This window comes from Bos mutus, chromosome 2 (assembly GCF_027580195.1).
Source record: "Bos mutus isolate GX-2022 chromosome 2, NWIPB_WYAK_1.1, whole genome shotgun sequence".
NCBI lineage: Eukaryota > Metazoa > Chordata > Mammalia > Artiodactyla > Bovidae > Bos > Bos mutus.
Window position 1 is genome coordinate 125,175,855 of NC_091618.1, and position 22,769 is coordinate 125,198,623.

Below are 22,769 nucleotides of genomic sequence, written 5' to 3' on the forward strand. Positions count from 1 at the left end.
GTGAAAGCCAAAAATAAGACAACTCAATCAGAAAATATGAACAGACATTTAAATGGAGAAAAGATAGTAAAATAAGCACATGAAAAATATTCAACATAGTTTATTGCTACAAAATTTCAAATTAACACCACTATGAAATATCCAAACACAACTAGAGAATGGTAAATTAAAAATTAATGCAAACATCAAATGGTGGAGAAACTGGTCAACTCTTAAGTTGATTCTGGGAATGTAAACTAGTACAGCTACTCTGGAAAATAGTTTTGTCAGTTTCTTATAAAATTAAAACTTTTATTATCATATAAAGCACCAGTTGCTCTCTTGAGCAATTATTCTCCCAAAATGAAAATTTACATTAACACATAAACTTGTATATGAATATCTAAGCAGCTTTACACATAGTATCCAAAGGGTATCCAAAGATAGTATCCAAAGGAACTAAGTGTTAAATGATACTAGAGCATAAACAGACTTTTAAAACAATTCAGTTCAGTTCATTTCAGTCACTCAGTCGTGTCCAGCTGTTTGCAACCCCATGAACCGCAGCATGCCAGGCCTCCCTGTCCATCACCAACTCCCAGGTCCACCCAAACCCATGTCCATCGAGTTGCTGATACCATCCAACCATCTCATCCTCTGTCATCTCCTTTTCCTCCTGCCCTCAATCTTTCCCAGCATAGGGTCTTTTCAAATGAGTCAGCTCTTCACATCAGGTGGCCAAAGTATTGGAGTTTCAGCTTCAACATCAGTCCCTCCAATGAACACCCAGGACTGATCTCCTTTAGGATGGACTGGTTGAATCTCCTTGCAGTCCAAGGGACTCTCAAGAGTCTTCTCCAACACCACAGTTCAAAATCATCAATTCTTCCATGCTCAGCCTTCTTTATAGTCCAACTCTCACATCCATACATGACCACTGGAAAAACCATAGCCTTGACTAGACAGACCTTTGTTGGCAAAGTAATGTCTCCCTTTTCAGTATGCTGTCTATGTTGGTCATAACTTTCCTTCTGAGGAGTAAGCATCTTTTAATTTCATGGCTGCAATCACCATCTGCAGTGATTTTGGAGCCCCCCAAAATAAAGTCAGCCACTGTGTCTACTGTTTCCCCAGCTGTTTGCCATAAAGTGATGGCACCAGATGCCATGATGTTCATTTTCTGAATGTTGAGCTTTAAGCCAACTTTTTCACTCTCCTCTTTCACTCTCATCAAGAGGCTCTTTAATTTTTCACTTTCTGCCACAGGGGTCGTGTCATCTGCATATCTGAGGTTATTGATATTTCTCCCAGCAATCTTGATTCCCGCTTGTGTTTCCTCCAGCCCAAAGCCATTAGATGGGGTGTGACATAATGGAGTGCTTTATTAAAGTTCTGGAATCTAAGTATTATTACTGAAGTGGTAATACTTATATTCTATTAAAGTGAAATGAAAGAAATGAAAAATATGTTTTTATTTTCTGTTTACTGCAATAGAATACAGTTGATCCTTGAACGACATGAGGGTTAGAAACACTGACCCCAATCTATCAAAAATCCACACATAACTTTACATTCAGCCCTCCATATCCTTAGTTCTGCATCTGTGGATTCAAGCAACCTCAGATCCTGATTGTGTAGTAGGTAGCATGCATTTACTGAAAAATTATTTTATATGGACCTATGTATTTTAAGCCTATGTTGTTCAAGGGTCAACTGTATTTTAATTATCAAGTATTTGAACATTAGAAATGTCTTACTTACTTGAATTATTTACTATTTTCTTGAAGTTATAACTTATAGCTACAGCTGAGGACTGTTTAAATTTTCACCCTACCAAAATGTCCACTTTACTTATCTTACACAATGTTCTACAATTGAAAGAGTACAAAGGAAGTATAAACATATCCTCTTTTATTTCATTTTATTCAAAAACGTTTAAAATTATTTCAACATTTTTTGCTTTTGGTGCTGAGTATAAAGAATAAAAAAAAAAAACCTTCATATAGAACTTTCTTGAGAATGGAAACAAATTAAACTAACAAGTATATTATATATCAGATGGTAAGATGAACTATAAAAAATTATTAAAGGTATTATTAAGTTAAATAAAATTATTATTATATAACTAAATTATTAAATTAAAATAGAGAATAAATGAGCCATATTTCATAATTAGTCAAAAAAAGAGAACTCTCTAACCAGTGTTCTAACCTAAGGGAAGGGATATACAATACAACCAGAGTCCTACGAGAGCTCTCCAGTTAAACTAATGAAAATCTCGCAGGGGTTAGCAAGATGGCATTTTCAAGACATTTCAAGAAGTCACTAGGTTGGGTAAGTTCAAGGAGAGAGTGATGGGCATCTCAATGATGGAGATGAATTCAGGAGTTCAGCAAGGTTTGGGAGTTTTATTTTAGTGAACTGAGAAGCCACTGAAGACATGAGCACTTGTTTATAGGGACAAACTATAGAGAGATAACGAAACCGGTAAGAATGCTGTCATAAATAATCCACATAAGAAGCAACAATGGTTAGCGACTAAAATGTTAAAAGTGAGAGTGGAGAGAAGTATAGCATCCTGCATAAACTTCAAAGAGGGATAATAGGATTAGCTAAAGAATTATCTATGACAAGTAAGAAACAGAGAAGAGTAAAAGGGTCTTCAGGATTTTTTCCGATCACTTAAAATAATCAAGTTTTCCTTTTCTGAGGTGGAGAAGTATATGAGGATGAAAAAATTCAAACTATGATATTTAAAATGTTATAATTAGGATGATTTATTAATCATGAAAAAGGAGGTGCTGAGTACATAATTGAATATAGGAGACTGAAGTCAAGGAAGAAACTTTCACTTAAGATACATCAGCTGGAAAAAAAAAAAAAAACACATCAGCTGTATAAGATCGACTGTGCCAAAGCCTTTGAGTGTGTGGATAACAATAAACTGTGGGAAATTCTGAAAGAGATGGGAATACCAGACCACCTGACCTGCCTCTTGAGAAACCTATATGCAGGTCAGGAAGCAACAGTTAGAACTGGACATGGAACAACAGACTGGTTCCAAATAGGAAAAAGAGTATGTCAAGGCTGTATACTGTCACCCTGCTTATTTAACTTATATGCAGAGTACATCATGAGAAACGCTGGGCTGGAATCAAGATTGCCAGGAGAAATATCAATAACTTCAGATATGCAGATGACACCACCCTTATGGAAGAAAGTGAAGAGGAACTAAAAAGCCTCTTGATGAAAGTGAAAGAGGAGAGTGAAAAAGTTGGCTTAAAGCTCAACATTCAGAAAACGAAGATCATGGTATCCGGTCCCATCACTTCATGGGAAATAGATGGGGAAACAGTGTAAGACTTTATATTTGGGGGCTCCAAAATCACTGCAGATGGTGATTGCAGCCATGAAATTAAAAGACGCTTACTCCTTGGAAGGAAAGTTATAACCAACCTAGATAGCATATTGAAAAGCAGAGACATTACTTTGCCAACAAAGGTCCGTCTAGTCAAGGCTATGGTTTTTCCAGTGGTCATGTATGGATGTGAGAGTTGGACTGTGAAGAAGGCTGAGTGCCGAAGAATTGATGCTTTTGAACTGTGGTGTTGGAGAAGACTCTTGAGAGTCCCTTGGACTGCAAGGAGATCCAACCAGTCCATTCTGAAGGAGATCAGCCCTGGGATTTCTTTGGAAGGAATGATGCTAAAGCTGAAACTCCAGTACTTTGGCCACCTCATGCGAAGAGTTGACTCATTGGAAAAGACTCTGATGCTGCCAGGGATTGGGGGCAGGAGGAAAAGGGGATGACAGAGGATGAGATGGCTGGATGGCATCACTGACTCAGTGGACATGACCCTGAGTGAACTCTGGGAGTTGGTGATGGACAGGGAGGCCTGGCATTCTGCAATTCATGGGGTCGCAAAGAGTTGGACATGACTGAGTGACTGAACTGAATTGAACTGAAGAAGTATGTAATTTTCCTATTTTAATTCACATGATAAAAATAACTCTTTTCAAAATTTGAGTTTTGAGTTCACATTTTTAACAAAATAATAGTAAATTTGCAAAAATATTAATTTTATTCAGAAAAAAAATTTGATGTTTTGTTTTTGTGTTATACTGATAAAACTAACTTACATCATAATATTGGTTTTAGGTATCAGTGCTTATTTCTTATAAGAACTCTGTTTTTTTTTTTTTAATTAAAGTAGAGCAAGTTTACATTTTTAGTAGAACAACTTTGACCAAATCCAATATATTACCTACTATTTCCAAAAGTAAGGAGACGATATTAAACAAATTAAACTTCTAAAAATTAATATAAACAACGTTGAGTTTTCTTTAAAGTTTTCCCACTCTTTAAAGTGTAGTTCAGTTCAGTTCAGTCGCTCAGACATGTCCAAATCTTTACAAACCCATGGACTGCATGCGTTTGTAAAGAGTGCATGCAGCACGCCAGGCTTCCCTGTTGGTCACCAGCTCCCAGAGCTTGCTCAAACTCATGTCCATCGAGTCACTCATGCCATCCAATCATCTCATCCTTTGTTGTCCCTTTCTCTTCATGCCTTCAATCTTTCCCAGCATCACGGTTTTTTCCCAATGAGTCAGTTCTTCACAACAGGTGGCCAAAGTATCAGAGTTTCAGCTTCAGCATCAGTCCTTCCAATGAATATTCAGGACTGATTTCCTTTAGGATGGCCTGGTTTGATCTCCTTACAGTCCAGTGGACTCTCAAGAGTCTTCTCCACAACACAGCTCAAAAGCATCATTTCTTCAGTTGCAGCTTTCTTTATGGTCCAACTCTCACATCCATACATGATTACCAGAAAAACCATAGCTTTAACTAGGCAGACCTATGTTGGCAAAGTAATGTCTCGGCTTTTTAACATGCTGTCTAGGTTGGTCATAGCTTTTCTTTCAAGGAGGAAGCATCTTTGAATTTCATGGCTGCAGTCACCATCTGCAGGGATTTTGGAGCCCAAGAAAAACAAGTCTGTCACTGTTTCCATTGTTCCCTCATTTATTTCCCATTAAGTGATAGGGCAAAATGCCAAGATCATAGTTTTTTCAATGTTGAGTTTTAAGCCAGCATTTTCACTCTCCTCTTTCACTTTCATCAAGAAGCACTTTAAGCAAGGTGAAAAGACAGCCTTCAGAATGGGAGAAAATAATAGCAAATGAAGAACTGAGAAACAACTAATCTCAAAATATACAAGCAACTCCTACAGCTCAACTCCAGAAAAATAAATGACCCAATCAAAAAATGGGCCAAAGAACTAAATAGACATTTCTCCAAAGAAGACATACAGAGGGCTAACAAGCACATGAAAAGATGCTCAACATCACTCATTATCAGAGAAATGCAAATCAAAACCACTATGAGGTACCATTTCACGCCAGTCAGAATGGCTGCGATCCAAAAGTCTACAAGCAATAAATGCTGGAGAGGGTGTGGAGAAAAGGGAACCCTCTTACACTGTTGGTGGGGATGCAAACTAGTACAGCCACTATGGAGAACAGTGTGCAGATTCCTTAAAAAACTGGAAATAGAACTGCCTTATGATCCAGCAATCCCACTGCTGGGCATACACACTGAGGAAACCAGAAGGGAAAGAGACACGTGTACCCCAGTGTTCATCACAGCACTGTTTATAATAGCCAGGACATGGAAGCAACCTAGATGTCCATCAGCAGATGAATGGATAAGAAAGCAGTGGTACATATACACAATGGAGTATTACTCAGCCATTAAAAAGAATACATTTGAATCAGTTCTAATGAGGTGGATGAAACTGGAGCCTATTATACAGAGTGAAGTAAGCCAGAAAGAAAAACACCAATACAGTATACTAACGCATATATATGGAATTTAGAAAGATGATAACAATAACCCTGTATACGAGACACCAAAAGAGACACTGATGTATAGAACAGTCTTTTGGACTCTGTGGGAGAGGGAAAGGGTGGGAAGATTTGGGAGAATGGCATTGAAATACGTATAATATCATATACGAAACGAGTCACCAGTCCAGGTTCTATGCATGATACTGGATGCTTGGGGCTGGTGCACTGGGACAACCCAGAGGGATGGTATGGAGAGGGAGGAAGGGAGGAGGGTTCAGGATGGGGAACACATGTATACCTGTGGCAGATTCATTTTGATATATGGCAAAACCAATACAATATTGTAAAGTTAAATAAAATAAAATTAAAAAAAAATAAAGTTAATGAGGACTGGAAAAAAAAAAAAGCACTTTAGCTCCTCTTTGCTTTGTGCCATAAGGGTGGTGTCATCTGCATATCTGAGGTTATTAATATTTCTCCCAGCAATCTTGATTCCAGCTTGTGCTTCACCCAGCCCAGCGTTTCTCATAATGTACTCTGCATATAAGTTACATAAGCAGGGTGACAATATACAGCCTTGACGTACTCCTTTCCCAATTTGAAACCAGTCATTTGATCCATGTCTGATTCTAACTGTTGCTTCTTGACCTGCATACAGCTTCCTCAGGAGGCTGGTCAGGTGGTCTGGTATTCCCATCTCTTTCAAAATTTTCCAGTTTGTTGTGATCCACACAGTCAAAGGCTTGGCATAGTAAATAAAGCAGAAGTAGATATTTTTTCTGGAACTCTCTTGCGTTTTCTATGATCCAACAGATGTTGGAAATTTGACCTCAGTTCCTATTTCTTTTCTAAATTCATCTTGAACCTCTGGAAGTTCTTGGTTCACATACTTTTGAAGCCTGGGTTAGAAATTTTTAAGCATTACTTTGTTAGTATGTGAGATGAGGACAATTGTTCAGTAGTTGACCATTCTTGGCTTTGCCTTTCTTTGGGATTGGAATGAAAACTGACCTTTTCCAGTCCAGTGGCCACTGCTGAGTTTTCCAAATTTTTTGGCATATTGAGTGCAGCACTTTCACAGCATCATCTTTTAGGACTTGAAATGGCTCAGCTGGAATTCCATCACCTCCACTAGCTTTGTTTGTAGTGATGCTTCCTAATGGCCACTTGACTTCAGACTCCAGGATGTCTGGCTCTTGGGGAGTGATCACACCATTGTGATTATCTGGATTGTGAAGATCTTTTTTGTATAGTTCTTCTGTGTATTCTTGCCACGTCTTCTTAATAGCTTCTGCTTCTGTTAGGTCCATACCATTTCCGCCCTTTATTGTGCCCATCTTTGCATGAAATGTTCCCTTGGTATGTCTAATTTTCTTGAATTGATCTCTAGTCTTTCCCATTCTGTTGTTTTCCTCTATTTCTCTGCACTGACCACTGAGGAAGGCTTTCTTAGCTATCCTTGCTATTCTTTGAAACTCTGCATTCAGAGTTTCCTTTTCTCTTTTCAAAGTTTCCTTTTCTCATTCAAAGTTTCCTTTTCTCCTTTCCTTTTCTCCTTTCCTTTTCTCCTTTTCCTTTTGCTTCTCTTCTTTTCTCAGCTATTTGTAAGGCCTCCTCAGACAATCATTTTCCTTTTTTTTTTTTTTTTATAATATATATATATATATATATATATGAATCACTTTTCTGTACAGTTGAAACTAATACAACATTGTAAATCATCTCTACTTCAATAAAAATTCATTATAAGCAAATTCTCCCTGTATTGTATCCACATAATGCCTTTATCTGAAAGTTAATTGGAAGCAAGAAACTTGTCTTGACACCAGTGAAGAAAGTTTTGAACATCATTGAGAAAGTTTTTTTTTTTTTCAGGATAAATTAAAATGTAATATTAATTTAATATTTGAAATCAGGCAATGTAATTCTCCACATTAACAAAACAAAGGGGGAAAAACATGATCATCACAACAGATTCAAAAAGTGGTTTAGACAAAATGTAATACCAATTCATGACAAAAACTCTCAGGAAACTAACAATAGAAGGGAATTTCCTCAGTCAGGTAAAGTACTTTTTAAGAAAAATCTGTACGACATAATAATTTTTTTTTTTTCCCCAAATCTTCCCACCCTCTCCCTCTCCCACAGAGTCCATAAGACTGTTCTATACATCAGTGTCTCTTTTGCTGTCTCGTATACAGGGTTATCATTACCATCTTTCTAAATTCCATATATATGCGTTAGTATACTGTATTGGTGTTTTTCCTTCTGGCTTACTTCACTCTGTATAATAGGCTCCAGTTTCATCCACCTCATTAGAACTGATTCAAATGTATTCTTTTTAATGGCTGAGTAATACTCCATTGTGTATATGTACCACTGCTTTCTTATCCATTCATCTGCTGATGGACATCTAGGTTGCTTCCATGTCCTGGCTATTATAAACAGTGCTGTGATGAACATTGGGGTACACGTGTCTCTTTCCCTTCTGGTTTCCTCAGTGTGTATGCCCAGCAGTGGGATTGCTGGGTCGTATAGCAGTTCTATTTCCAGTTTTTTTAAGGAATCTCCACACTGTTCTCCATAGTGGCTGTACTAGTTTGCATTCCCACCAACAGTGTAAGAGGGTTCCCTTTTCCCATTTTCCCTTTTTGTATTTCTTTTTCTTGGGAATTGTCTTGTCACTGACTCCTCTACCATGTAACAAACCTGTGTCCATAGTTCTTCAAGCACTCTATCAAATCTAATCCCTTGAATCTATTTGTCACTTCCACTGTATAATCTTTGGAATAGGAAGTGGCAACCCACTCCCTCATTCTTGCTTGGAGAATCCCATGGACAGAGGAGCCTGACCAGCAACAGTCCATGGGGTCGCAAAGTGTTGGACATGAATGAGTATGCATGCATACTGTATGCATACAAAGGATATAATTTAGGTCATACCTGAATGATCTAGCAGTTTTCTTCATGTTAAGTCTGAAATTTGCAATAAGGACTTCATGAATGAGCCACAGTCAGCTCCTGGTTCCTGTTTATGCTGACTGTATATAAATTCTCCATATTCGGCTGCAAAGAATATAATCAATCTGATTTTGATATTGACCATCTGGTGATGTCCATGTGTAGAGTCATCGCTTGTGTTGTTGGACAGAGGTGTTTTTTTATAACCAGTGCAATCTCTTGGCAAAACCCTGTTAGCCTTTGCCCTGCTTCATTTTGTACTCCAAGGCCAAACTTGCCTGTTACTTCAGGTATCTCTTGACTTCCTTCTTTTGCATTCCAGTCCCTTACGATAAAAAGAACATCTTTTTCAGGTGTTAGTTCTAGAAGGTCTTGTAGGTCTTCATACAGCCATTCAACTTCAGCTTCTTCAATGTTATTGGTCAGAACATAGACTTGGATTACTCTGATATTGAATGGTTTGCCTTGGAAACAAACATGATCATTCTGTCATATTTAAGACTACACCCAAGTACTGCATTTCAGACTCTTTTATTGACTATGAGGACTACTCATTTCTTCTAAGGGATTCTTGCCCACAGTAGTAGTTCGGAATTAAATTCACCCATTCCAGTCCATTTTAGTTCACTGATTTCTAAAATGTCAATGTTCACTCTTGCCATCTCCTGTTTGACTGTTTCCAATTTGCCTTGTTTCATGGACCTAACATTCCAGGTTCCCATGCAATATTGTTCTTTACAGCATCAGACTTTACTCCAATCACCAGTCACATCCACAACTGGGTGTTGTTTTCTCTCTGGCTCCATCCCTTCATTCTTTCTGGAGTTATTTCTTCACTCTTCTCCAGTAGTATTTGGGCACCTACCCACCAAAGGAGTTCAACTTTCAGTGTCATATCTTTTTGCCTTTTCACATGTTTATGGGCTTCTCAAGAATACTGAAGTGCTTTGCCATTCCCTTCTCCAGTGGACCATGTTTTTAAGAACTCTCCACTATTACCCATCCATTTTGGGTAGCCCTACACAGCATGGCTCAGTTTCATTGAGTTAGGCAAGGCTGTGGTCCATGTGATCAATTTGGTTAGTTTTCTGTGACTGTTGATTTCATTCTGTCTGTCCTCTGATGGATAAAGATAAGAGATATGTGGAAGCTTCCTGATTGGAGAGAATATTTTCTACAAATTTAATAGTAGGTGCAATCTGTTTTTTTGTTTTGTTTTGTTTTTGCTTAAAGTAAAACCATCCATGCTAGGAAAATCCACAGGCTTCTCAAAACAGAGTATCATAACACATAACAAAACACTCACCTCTGATATCACCTATTTCATTAAAGATCAATCAGACTGCTTCATATTTTAAAATGTCTTCAATGTTGCTCTTTTGTTGTCTACAGTCAGGAAAAGATATATGTTCCTTCATAACAGATTACAATTAAGCAGTTCCTTTTTTTTTTTTTTTTGCTCTGGCTAACTCATTCCCTTTATTTTTTTTAATTAATTTTATTTTATTTTTAAACTTTACATAATTGTATTAGTTTTGCCAAATATCAAAATGAATCCACCACAGGTATACATGTGTTCCCCATCCTGAACCCTCCTCCCTCCTCCCTCCCCATACCATCCCTCTGGGTTCAATGCACGATACTGGAAGCAGTTCCTTTTGAAAGAAACCTGGAGAAGGAAATGGTAACCCACTCCAGTATTCTTGCCTGGAAAATCCCATGGATGGAGCAATCTGATAGGCTAAAGTCCATGGGGTCGCAAAGAGTTGGACAAGACTGAATGACTTCACTTTCACTGTTTGAAAGAAAGATCTTTTCCCACTGTTCTATACAGTGGCCTTATTGTCAAGTAACGATATAAACCACTGACCTGGAAAGGATGGTAATACAATTCTTTTCATACAAGAATTTAAACAATCTTATATAAATCCTTTGTATAGGTACTGATTTAAAATTATCTCCTAAGATCAACACTTTCTTTAGAACTCTATGGAAATACTGCACAAATCTATTTGAAAAGAGGTATTTTCTTGGCAATGTAGTTATGTAACAAATACTCTGTGTGTTCACTATATATTCAATACACATTAGTCTTATAAAGATAAATAAAACATACTTATTAAATAGTATACAAAAAAAAAAAAAAACTGTAGGAGAAAATCTAGTCTAGATTTTCATGCACGTGTTTATTGGATACAGTTCTCAAGAACCAGACCATTGGGCAGTGAGTAATGCAGGGTTACATAGAAGGAGAAATCACACTTTAATACTGCTGTCACAGAAGCCTAATCTCCCACAAAGGGCTCCAAAGCAGGGATGGCGCCCTTCAGAAGAGTCACAAATTGCGGGAAGTTATGCCTTTGTGTGCCTGAGTCCATCAGTTTATAAAAGGAAGATACTCCCAGGGAGGAAGAATGGTTTTTGGGTAAGAAAGCACCATTGACTTCTGGCTTTCACAGACAGGAGCAGGACTATGAGCAATCGGCTACCTAGCAATCTCTGCAGTTGAGAGAGGGAACAGTCTTAAGGCAGTTCCTCTGAAATCAACTGTAATATGATTTTTATTATTAACAATAATACTATTGTTAATATTATTAATATGATTATTATTAACAATAACTCTCTGATTGTTAATAATGCTATGATATGCTTACTGTACCTGTTCTTGTATTTATTGCTCTTAAAACTTGTAGTGATCCTAGAATCTCTGTAGTGAGTATATATTTTCTCAGTTTTGGTGTATTGTGAGTCTTATTCTCTTCAAATATTGCCTCTGAAATCGCAGATATTCTTAAGAATATTTTATACACCTTTCCTACTTGTTTACTTAGGAGGAAAGTTTTATGAAGAAAAACTTACTTTTCTCTCAAAGACTCTTTGAATTGTTCTTTATACAACTCTTCTTTCTTCTGAATGTTTTGCTACAATGATCCACCATTTGTACAAGTTTAATATGTGGGTAAATTGTGACCATGGATCTTGAAAAACTAATTAACATTTTCCTCAGGAGGATGATATTCTTAGAATTGTATCTTAAAAAGAATACTTTACTGGTGACATTGAGGGGAAAAGTTGTGTTAATCATTGAAATCAAGGAAAACACTTTCTAATTAGTCAGATGAGTACTGGATAGAAGTCTAAATTTAAGGGGAAAGTAGAGGAGGACTCAGGGGGAAAATATCATGAACTTAAATGTTGATCTGAATTTAAAACAATCATATATTCCTTGTGATGAGGATATGGCCTCTTCACTTCACTCACCTGTTTTCTGCCTGCCCAATCACTCAGTCATGTCTGACTCTTTGCAACACTGTGAACTGTAGTCCGCCAGCCTCCTCTGTTCATGGGGTTCTCCAGGCAAGAATACTGGAATGGGTTGCCATTTACTCCTCCAGGGGATCTTCCTGACCCAGAGATCCAACCCACATCTCCTGAATCTCCTGCAATGGCAGGCAGATTCTTTACCACACACCACCTTTATTCCATACTATGATTATAAATTGTCAAGGTTAAATTCTTATAGTCAAAATTACTTTCAGTAAAATTCTTACTATAATAATATAGAATAGAAAATTATTCATGGGGGAGTGGATCAAGATGGTGCCAGAGTAGTAGGGCATGTAACAGAACTCCTCCCACAAATACAGAGGAAATGCATCTACATGTACGAGTCTCACAGACCATCTATTGAATGCAGGCAGAAAATCTCAGACTTCTGAAAGGGCAAGAAAACGTCCATATAGCCAAATAGGACAAAAAAAAGGGGGAGGGGTGAAAGAATAAGAAGAAAGTAAGAAAGGACTAAGGAATGGGACCTGCCCCTCTACAAGGAAGCCGTGAAAGAAGAAATCTTCCTTCACTCAGGGAAGCCCCCTCATCAGTGAGGAGTTCAGCTGGGACTGAAGGGGAGCTGCAGAAAATTATTCTTATAAACATAAATATTCCTCACAATAGCACAAACACAGTGATTTGCTTGTGCCATGGTTTTGCACATTTAAATAACATTGCTAGTGTAGAAATATTATATGTTGCCCTTTAACGTAACCACTGAATAGTGCTAAAACTGATATCATTTCTGATAAAAAGGTGCAAAGTGTAACCAAAAATAAATAAATAAACAAAATTTTAAAGATAGCACATTCTCCAGGCACTGATGAGTAACCTGAAAGAGTAAAGTGTGTTTTCAGTGTATCATAACATACCACAGCAGGGTTCTTCACAGGAAAGCTACAACGAATATTCCAGTTGAAGCAATGAACTTTAAAAACAATTCCATTTTACACATGAATATATACTGTGTAATAATCTCAGATCCATTTATTCAACAGCTGTACCTCAAGATTAGAATGAAGGTGACAAGAGTACAGAGAATTATATTCCTACAGTGTAAGAAAAACCCTATTAACCTTTAATGGCCTATTTTTCTTGGGCTTTAGTTTAAAATTCCAATATAATCTATTGGTAACTTTGTTTTATTTTAAAACATAGTGTACAGAAGCAAACATATGTATCTTATTAATAATAGTCATTTTAATTTAGAGAGTGAGTCCAAGGCCAGGGTGGTATTGAGAGAATAATCTTGAAGTGGCACAGGGAAACCTAAGGAATAATGCATGCAAAATATGAAAGTATCGGATGTCAGCATAATGCACAGCAGTGTACAAACAGAAGTTAAATCACTGCTATATTACTTTCTGTACCCTTCAATACTGCCTCAATTCATCTACCTGCACACCTCTCATATTAAAGCAGTAACAAAACCTTTCATGACTGACTAATGAGTCTGTTATTAATTTAATTATTGTCTGGACACTTAGAAACTCAACTTACTGGAAAGGAAATAGTGACTACTACACCAGGCAACTCCCCTCGGCTCACATGTTATTCAGGACACTACCTCATGGACTTATTACTTTTGCTATTCTACACACAAGTACGATGTAAACAGTTCACACATTGCTGAAGCCAAGCTGGTTTTAGAAAAGGCAGAGGAACCAGAGATCAAATTGCCAACATTTGCTGGATCATTGAAAAAGCAAGACCGTTCCAGAAAAACTTCTATTTCTGCTTTATTGATTATGCCAAAGCCTTTGACTGTGTGGATCACAATAAACTGTGGGAAATTCTTACAGAGTTGGGAATACCAAACCACCTGATCTGCCTCTTGAGAAACCTGTATGCAGGTCAGAAAGCAACAGTTAGAACTGGACATAGAACAACAGACTGGTTCCAAATGGGGAAAGGAGTATATCAAGGCTGTATATTGTCACCCTGCTTATTTAACTTCTATGCAGAGTACATCATGAGAAACACTGCACTGGAAGAAACACAAGCTGGAATCAAGATTGCCAGGAGAAATATCAATAACCTCAGATATGCAGATGACACCACCCTTACGGCAGAAAGTGAAGAGGAACTAAAAAGCCTCATGATGAAAGTGAAAGAGGAGAGTGAAAAAGTTGGCTTAAAGCTCAACATTCAGAAAACGAACATCATGGCATCTGGTCCTATCACTTCATGGGAAATAGATGGGGAAACAGTGGAAACAGTGTCAGACTTTATTTGTTTGGGCTCCCAAATCACTGCAGATGGTGACTGCAGCCATGAAATTAAAAGACGCTTACTCCTTGGGAGGAAAGTTATGACCAACCTAGACAGCATATTGAAAAGCAGAGATATTACTTTGCCAACAAAGGTCTGTCTTGTCAAGGCTATGGTTTTTCCTGTCATGTATGGATGTTAGAGTTGGACTGTGAAGAAAACTGAGCGCCAAATAATTGATGCTTTTGAACTGTGGTGTTGGAGAAGACTCTTGAGAGTCCCTTGGGCTACAAGGAGATCCAGTCAGTCCATCTTAAAGGAGATCAGTCCTGGGTGTTCTTTGGAAGGACTGATGCTAAAGCTGAAACTCCAATACTTTGGCCACCTCATGTGAAGAGTTGACTCATTGGAAAAGACCCTGATGCTGGGAGGGATTGGGGGCAAGAGGAGAAGAGGACGACAGAGGATGAGATGGCTGGATGGCATCACCAACTCGGTGAACATAAGTTTGGGTGAACTCCAGGAGTTGGTGATGGACAGGAAGGCCTGGCATGCTGCAATTTATGGGGTCGCAAAGAGTCGGACACGACTGAGTGACTGAACTGAAATGAGGATCTAAATATTTCATTAGTGACTTCTGTTATATACAATAACACATAAATATTTATTTTGTGAATACTTAAATGATGACTCATAAATCTTTCTCCACTTGTTTATCTGCATTTGATCATATTAAAATTAAAAATAATAATAGTCATTATATTCCATACTCTATGCTAAATATTTGATATGTATAAGTTGGTATAAAACATGGTTCATGCTTTTAAAAATATCTTAATAGGAAAAGTAAAGCATGAGATGAAATAGAATTTAAATAAATGTTGAGTAACTTCCATAATAGCATAAAAACCTTGACATACAAAAGATATGAAGTTAGGAAAATTTTTATTCTGAGTATAGGGGCCAAGGTAGGGTTAGAAAGGTAAGTGGGACCTAAAAGAATAGACATGATTTTAAGAGACAGTGAGGAAAGATGAGAGCTAGTCAGGGTTTTGTACAGATTGAGTTATAGGTATTTCTAGAATACTCATAAAATTATGTGAATTAGGAATATGACATTTAAGCCTGGATCTTAGAGATTGAGAGGGGTCAATATGAGGTGCTAACAAAAGAAATGGGAATAAGGTATACTAGAGAACAAGAAAATGTAGATAAAATTTAGTCTTTGGGAAGACCTTTCAATGACCATGGGAAGGATGCTGACAACAGATGGAAATTCAAAAATCATAAAGAGAAGAGGAAAGTCTGGAGATGAGATGGAAGTTTCATGGGATGAATGCAGGCAAATCAAGGTAGACTGCACAAACAGTGAAGCAGGGCCAACAAAGATGTATAAAGATTTTGATAATTAGGAGAGCATGTTTGATTTATAAAAGAGTGAAGTCAGAGAACAAGCAATTAAGAGATAACAATACCACTGTTTAACCTGTTCAACATCTTATTGTTTGATAACCTCCTATGCATAACAATAGTGATGATTCTTAAAACTAATTCAAATCCAAGAAGATTCAAGAGACTGTAACAGAAATTAGGGTTAGGGTTATAATAATTTACACATACTGACATTTGTTTTCTAAGTGTTGCTCATAAAGCCCTACGCATATCAACTTATTCATTCCTCCCAACATCATTATTAACACCATTATCAGATAGGTAAACGGAGGAACAGAGGCATTAGGTAACTTGCCTAATATCAGAAAAATAGTAAACAAAAAAGCCAGGAGAGTCAAACCCTCTGATTCCAGAAATCTATGAATTTAAGCAATAAATTGTGGCTTTTGTTGTTGCTATTGTTTTTTTTATTTTACCTGTTTTTCATAATTTTATTGTTGATTAGTTCACAAAATTCAGTTTAGTTCAGTGACTCAGTCATGTCCGAGTTTTTGCAACGCCATGAACCCCAGCACACTAGGCCTCCCTGTCCATCACCAACTCCCGGAGTCCACCCAAACCCATGTCCATTGTGTCGGTGATGCCATCTAACCATCTCATCCTCTGTCGTCCCCTTCTTCTCCTGCCCCCAATCCCTCTCAGCATCAGAGTCTTTTCCAATGAGTCAACTCTTCACATGAGGTGGCCAAAATACTGGAGTTTCAGCTTTAGCATCATTCCTTCCAAAGAAATCCCAGGGCTGATCTCCTTCAGGATGGACTGGTTGGATCTCCTTGCAGTCCAAGCGACTCTCAAGAGTCTTCTCCAACACCACAGTTCAAAAGCATCAATTCTTCGCACTCAGCCTTCTTCACAGTCCAACTCTCACATCCATACATGACCACAGGAAAAACCATAGCCTTGACTAGACGAACCTATGTTGGCAAAGTAATGTCTCTGCTTTTGAATATGCTATCTAGGTTAGTCATAACTTTCCTTCCAAGGAGTAAGCGTCTTTTAATTTCATGGCTACAGTCACCATCTGTAGTGATTTTGGAGCCCAGAAAAATAAAATCTGACACTACACAATAAGAATAGTATTCCTGCATTCTAGGTTAACTTCCTTAAAAACATACTAAAGTACATCTATTTCTTATGTTGCTTAGACTAAACCTCCATTTTACCACTAAAATTCTCTTTGATAAACTGGAAGTTGAAATTTACATATAGAAGACCAAAAAAAAAAAGAAAGAAATTTACATATAGAAGAATGAAATTATAGTTTCAAAATTATAAAACAACTTGTCATTCTCATAAATTGATATTAATAACATATGAAGACAATTTAATTGAATTCAACTGACCTTGTTTATGAAACATTATTCTGGTAAAATCTATCATATTTTACAATGGAACATCTGGGAGGCTACATGACTTTTATTAAATTTGGCTTTATCTAATACAAGGCATGCCAAATCTTCAACTTAATGAACATGGATGGCTGATGCCAATCATTTGTTCCCTGACAGCTGAGATATACACATTTATTTGGATGATCTGTGGCTATATGTCATCCAAAGAAAAGAAGCAATGTCACTGAAGTGAAAATTGAATAAAATTATACATGTATATGTATGTATGTATAGATATCATTTGGAACTGATCTTATTGATATAATCTCATTCTATGTGTAATGAAAGGTACCAGAATAGTGAGAGAGTCAATTCCTAGGCAGGTTGATAAGAAGTCTGGGGGTCCCCAAGGAGAGAGGGAGCTGGAATTCTCAAGGAGGAGGAAAGGACAAACTTTTTCCCCTCTACATTCCTTAGGATTGTATAAAAATGATGTATCCTGCTTGAGGATAGTTTCTAGAAAAAACCTTCTGGCTAATACTGTTATCTTAAAATGTAAATTACAGGAGTAGGTCTAGTAAGGTCTTTACAACCTCCAGACATCCTTTTGATTCGCTGTAATAAGTAATTAAAAAGTATATAACTCCATTGCTAACACTAGCAAGGGGGCACTCTTTCTGCCCCCTTCTGATGTCTCTGTCAGAAGCTTTCTCTATCCTTTTTATACTTTAATAAAACTCTATTGCACAAAAGCTCTGAGTGATCAAGCCTCATCTCTGGCCCCAGATTGATTTCTTCTCCTCCAGAGGCCAAGAATCCCAGCTTCTTTTGTGGTTCAGCAACAAACTTTCAGTAGGAAAATAGGAAGAAAATAATTGACAGAGGAAGTCCCTATGTAATTATAAATTGAGGAATTCTAGCCCTGGCACTGCTTGGCATTCTTCTGACATTCTGGAACAGAAAAAGAATGTATAGAGTGACAGTCATTCTGTCTGTGCCTTTCACCTTTGCCAATCTCAGAATGTTATCTCCTTATCCTAATATCCTACACATATTCCTCAACATAATATCTTTATGCCCTTTTAAGGCCATTGGAGTGTTCTTCTTTGTACAAACAAATTAGACCTCCAAATTATATTTTCTCCATAATCTTGCCTTCACTGAGTGCAGATTATTTTCCTTGAGACCAATATTGTAACAATATCAAGGAACAAGATCAGGGATGACTTGAGAAATCTTGAGGTTCAAGGCATTCTTCCTTTAGAGTTTTCATTTTCTTTCATATCAAGCATGAAGACCAATATGGATCACATACCAAATTAAATGTTTTTGTAATTTTAAACATGATTATAATACTGTTTTAAAATTATTTGCTATAATTTACTCATTTAATTTAAAATAATACAAGGCTTCCTTTTAGCAATCAGCTAGCATGCTCATAAATTCTTCCAAAATTTGAAAATCTAAACTTCAATATGCCTTAGAAAGTTGGATCATCAAAAAAGCTTGAAAGTTCCAGAAAAACATCTATTTATACTTTATTGACTATGCCAAAGCCTTTGGCTATGTGGATCACAACAAACTGTGGAAAATTCTTCAAGAGATGGGAATACCAGACCACCTGACCAGCCTCCTGAGAAATCTGTATGCAGGTCAAGAAGCAACAGTTAGAATTGGACATGGAGCAACAGACTGGTTCCAAATTGGGAAAGGAGCATGTCAAGACTGTATATTGTCACTCTGCTTATTTAACTTCTATGCAGAGTACATCATAAGAAATGCTGGGCTGGATGAAGCACAAGCTGGAATCAAGATTGCTGGAAGAAATATCATTAACCTCAGATATGCAGATGACACCACGCTTATGGCAGAAAGTGAAGAACTAAAGAGGCACTTGATGAAAGTGAAAGAGGAGAGTGAAAAAGCTGGTTTAAATCTCAACAATCAAAAAACTGAGATCATGGCATCTGGTCCCATCACTTCATGGCCAATAGATGGGGAAACAATGGAAACAGTGACAGAATTTATTTTCTTGGGCTCCAAAATCACTGCAGATGGTGACTGCAGCCATGAAACTAAAAGACGCTTGTTCCTTGGAAGAAAACCTATGACCAACCTAGACAGCATACTAAAAAGCAGAGAAATTACTTTGCTGACAAAGGTCCATCTAGTCAAAGCTATGGTTTTTCTACTAGTCATGTGTGAATTAGAAAGTTGGACTATAAAGAAAGCTGAGCACTGAAGAACTGATGCTTTTGAACTGTGGTATTGGAGAAGACTCTTGAGAGATCCTTGGACTGCAAGGAGAATAAACCAGTCAATCCTAAAGGAAATCAGTCCTGAATATCCATTGGAAGGACTGATGCTGAAGCTGAAACTCCAATACTCTGACCACCTGATGTGAAGAACTGACTCGTTGGAAAAGACACTGATGCTGGGAAAGATTGAAGGCAAGAGGAGAAGGGGAAAACAGAGGATGAGATGGTTGGAAGGCATGACTGACTCGATGGACAGGAGTTTTAACAAGCTTAGGGAGCTGTGATGGACAGGAAAGCCTGGTATCCTGCAATTCATGGGGTCACAAAGAGTCGGACATGACTGAGCAATTGAACTGAACTGAAAACTTCAATATATTATTTTCAAATATGATATTCAGCCTCAGGAGCTATTTTCTGCTTTCTTTCTTGGTGTGACTCCCTTTTCTTAGTTCTGACCATTTTTCAGCCCAAACTCTTACGCTGATAACCTCAATATTGTAATTTTGCATCAAAGGACTTTTTCAGTAAACTTGGAACTGTAAAAGTTGTTCACAGCAAGAAATCTAAAATAAATGAGGTTTTTGTTGATGTTTCCCTTTTTGAAGTATTGAATCCCTTAAACTTGATTTAAACTGATGATCTTTCAATGTCTTTAAATAATGTTTTGTTAAAATTCTGCCCAATACTTTGCTTCAAAAGAAGGGTTAGCCCCCAATGTGGTGTGTTTGTGCCTTTCTATTCAGGAATTTTAATTTTTCCTCTACATACACAAAACAGTAATACAGTCAGGATCCACTCTGCATATCATGTTACATATAGATTTCTAAGTAATTAAGGCAGTTCTGAATACTGTCCTATTTTTTCTACCATCATCGACTTTCCCACACAATGTTGTTTCTCTTTCACATGTATGTTTATTTGATTTTAGAGAATATACTAAACCTAGTATCATTTGTAACTCAGTTCCCAGAAGAAGGTAGATGATTAGAATGATCTTGAATAAATAAGAGAATGTCTGCACATTCATCTTTAGTATAATTATCAAAATCTTAGGCTATTTGAGAGAAGTTTCCTTTTCCATTCTCAGATCAGATCAGATCAGATCAGTCGCTCAGTCATGTCCAGCTCTTTGCCACCCCATGAATCGCAGCACGCCAGGCCTCCCTGTCTATCACCAACTCCTGGAGTTCACTCAGACTCACGTCCATCGAGTCAGTGATGTCATCCAGCCATCTCATCCTCTGTCGTTCCCTTCTCCTCCTGCCCCCAATCCCTCCCAGCATGAGGGTCTTTTCCAATGAGTCGACTCTTCACATGAGGTGGCCAAAGTATTGGAGTTTCAGCTTTAGCATCATTCCTTCCAAAGAAATCCCAGGGCTGATCTCATTCAGAATGGACTGGTTGGATCTCCTTGCAGTCCAAGCGACTCTCAAGAGTCTTTCCAACACCACAGTTTAAAAGCATCAATTCTTCAGCACTCAGCCTTCTTCACAGTCCAACTCTAACATCCATACATGACCACTGGAAAAACCATAGCCTTGACTAGACGGAGCTTTGTTGGCAAAGTAATGTCTCTGCTTTTCAATGTGCTATCTAGGTTGGTCATAACTTTCCTTCCAAGGAGTAAGCGTCTTTTAATTTCATGGCTGCAGTCACCATCTGTAGTGATTTTTGAGCCCAGAAAAATAAAGTCTGACACTGTTTCCATTGTTTCCCCATCTATTTCCCATGAAGTGGTGGGACCAGATGCCATGATCTTCGTTTTCTGAATATTGAGCTTTAAGCCAACTTTTTCACTCTCCACTTTCACTTTCATCAAGAGGCTTTTTAGTTCCTCTTCACTTTCTGCCATAAGGGTGGTGTCATCTGCATATCTGAGGTTATTGAAATTTCTCCTGGTAATCTTGATTCCAGCTTGTGTTTCTTCCAGTCCAGCGTTTCTCATGATGTACTGTGCATATAAGTTAAATAAACAGGGTAACAATATACAGCCTTGACGAACTCCTTTTCTTATTTGGAACCAGTCTGTTGTTCCATGTCCAGTTCTAACTCTTGCTTCCTGACCAGCATACAAATTTCTCAAGAGGCAGATCAGGTGGTCTGGTATTCCCATCCCTTGAAGAATTTTCCACAGTTTATGTGATCCACACAGTCAAAGGCTTTGGCATAGTCAATAAAGCAGAAATAGATGTTTTTCTGGAACTCTCTTGCTTTTTCCATGATCCAGCGGATGTTGGCAATTTGATCTCTGATTCCTCTGCCTTTTCTAAAACCAGCTTGAACATCAGGAAGTTCACGGTTCACATATTGCTGAAGCCTGGCTTTTAGAATTTTGAGCATTACTTTACTAGCTTGTGAGATGAGTGCAATTGTGCAGTAGTTTGAGCATTCTTTGGCATTGCCTGTCTTTGGGATTGGAATGAAAATTGACCTTTTCCAGCCCTGTGGATACTGCTGAGTTTTCTAAATTTGCGGGCGTACTGAGTGCAGCACTTTCACAGCATCATCTTTCAGGATTTGTAATAGCTCAACTGGAATTCCATTACCTCCTCTAGCTTTGTTCATAGTGATGCTTTCTAAGGCCCACTTGACTTCACATTCCAGGATGTCTGGCTCTAGGTCAGTGATCACACCATCGTGATTATCTGGGTTGTGAAGATCTTTTTTGTACAGTTCTTCTGTGTATTCTTGCCACCTCTTCTTAATATTGTCTGCTTCTGTTAGGTCCATACCATTTCTGTCCTTTATCGAGCTCATCTTTGCATGAAATATTCCTTTGGTATCTCTGATTTTCTTGAAGAGATCCCTAATCTTTCCCATTCTGTTGTTTTCCTCTATTTCTTTGCATTGATCGCTGAAGAAGGCTTTCTTATCTCTTCTTGCTATTCTTTGGAACTCTGCATTCAGATGTTTATATCTTTCCTTTTCTCTTCTCTTCTTTTCACAGCTTCTCTTCTTTTCACAGCTATTTGTAAGGCCTCCCCAGACAGCCATTTTGCTTTTTTGCATTTCTTTTCTATGGGGATGGTCTTGATCCCTATCTCCTGTACAATGTCACAAACCTCATTCCATAGTTCATCAGGCACTCTATCAGATCTAGGCCCTTAAATGTATCTCTCACTTCCACTGTATAATCATAAGGGATTTGAGGAGCTATCCCACATTGAAGGTCAGGAAGGGCGGCGGTGAGGAGATACCCGTAGTCCAAGGTAAGAGAAACCCAAGTAAGACCGTAGGTGTTGCAAGAGGGCATCAGAAGGCAAACACACTGAAACCATACTCACAGAAAACTAGTCAATCTAATAACACTAGGACCACAGCCTTGTCTAACTCAATGAAACTAGGCCATGCCAGTGGGGCAACCCAAGACGGGCGGGTCATGGTGGAGAGATTTGACAGA